General features: G+C 43.8%; 1 protein-coding gene across 1 annotated transcript in view; it reads right to left on the bottom strand.

The window, feature by feature from the left end:
* ilkap (integrin-linked kinase-associated serine/threonine phosphatase) overlaps positions 1-1,866 on the bottom strand; it is a 10,509-nt gene that overhangs the window by 3,456 nt on the left and 5,187 nt on the right. The gene's annotated exons all lie outside the window — the stretch shown is intronic.

The raw sequence follows: 1,866 nt of genomic DNA, 5'->3' as shown, positions 1-1,866 counted from the left end.
ACACACACACACACACACACTCTCTCTCTCACACACACACACTCTCTCTCTCTCTCTCTCACACACACACACACTCACACACTCACACACTCACACACAGACACACACACACGCATGCACTCACACACACACACACACGCATGCACTCACACACACACGCATGCACTCACACACACGCATGCACTCACACATGCACACACGCACACACACACACACGCACACACGCTCACACACACACGCACACTCTCTCACTCTCACACACGCACACTCTCTCACACACGCTCACACACACTCACAGTGGTGGGGTTGTGCTCCTTACTGAGAGCCAGAGTCACACACTTCCTCTTCCCAGAATCCTCAGCCTGCTCCAAACGACACAGCACTGCCTAATGCACACACAAAATATGAAGATGTTTCGCATTGTGGTTTCACTGAAATCAGAAGAATTATAACCAAATTTGATGTTTAAAGGAATAGTTCGGCCAAAAATGAACTTTCACTGAAAATGTGCTCACTCTCAGGCCATCCAAGATTAGGATGAGTTTGTTTCTTCATTAGATTTGGAGAAATGTAGCATTGCATCAGTGTCTCAGCAATGGATGCTCTGCAGTGAATGGGTGCCATCAGAATGAGAGTCCAAACAGCTGATAAACACATCACAATAATCCACAAGTAATCCACAGCACTCCAGTCCATCAGTTAACATCTGGAGAAGACAAAAGCTGAAACAAATCCAGCATTAAGACAAACCTCTGTTCAGGACAAAATCTGAGTCCATAATCCATAATAATGCTTCCTCCAGTGAAAAAGTGTTCTGGTCTGAATCAGGAGAGAAATCTGCACATGCACCGTTTACAAGTCAAAACAGCTCAAAAACAAATATGTGTGTGATTTTGATGTGAGAGACAACAGGAGATGGACTTTTTCCACTGTTTTTCACTTTTCAAGCATTATTATGGACTCATATTTTAGATGGAAGCAACGGTTTAAAGTTAAAAACATCTTAATGCTGGATTTGTTTCAGCTTTTGTCTTCTCCAGATGTTGGACTGGAGTGCTGTGGATTACTTGTGGATTATTGTGATGTTTTTATCAGCTGTTTGGACTCTAATTCTGACGGCACCCATTCACTGCAGAGCATCCATTGCTGAGACACTGATGCAATGCTACATTTCTCTAAATCTGAGGAAGAAACAGACTCATCCTCATCTTGGATGGCCTGAGGGTGAGCACATTTTCATTTTTAGGTGAACTATTCCTTTAATATGCAAAACATTTGAATAGAAATAAGTAAAATTTTAATGTTCAGACTTACTCTACTGTCTCCTAGGTTTGCCACATACAGAACATCATCAACCACCAGCATACATGTGGCTGTGGAGCCGTCCTTCCACGCGGGCTTCCTGCAAACACAAACACACACAACACACACACACACACAGTGTTTTCTTGCTCTCAGATGCTTCATTTCATATCCAGCAGTACCAAGTGAAGCAGAACTCACTGGCTGGAGGCTTTCTTCAAGAAATCCTCATCAGTCTGACGAAAGGTGTCCAGCAGACACTTCCTCACCAGCTTCTCCAAATTCTCCCCGTCACCTACAAATCATGATGCATTATGGGAACAACTCATTTATATATCTTTGAGTGTGATGAGGATCAGAGGATTGGATTTACCTTTAGGAAATTTGCTGACCAGCGTGTGATGGAGATTCTCAGCAGCAAACTGCGATGCTCGAGCTCCACCATGACCATCAAACACAGCGAAGTACGCAAGGCGAGAACTGCACAAGACACACACAGGGATGGATGGATGGATAGATAGATAGATGGATAGACAGATAGATGATGGACGGATGGATGGATGG

The sequence above is a fragment of the Sinocyclocheilus grahami genome, unplaced genomic scaffold (genome assembly GCF_001515645.1).
Source record: "Sinocyclocheilus grahami isolate Dianchi unplaced genomic scaffold, SAMN03320097.WGS_v1.1 scaffold436.1, whole genome shotgun sequence".
In the NCBI taxonomy this organism is placed as follows: domain Eukaryota; kingdom Metazoa; phylum Chordata; class Actinopteri; order Cypriniformes; family Cyprinidae; genus Sinocyclocheilus; species Sinocyclocheilus grahami.
Note: the sequence above shows the minus strand (reverse complement) of the source record. Positions and strands in the feature narration are given on the sequence as shown.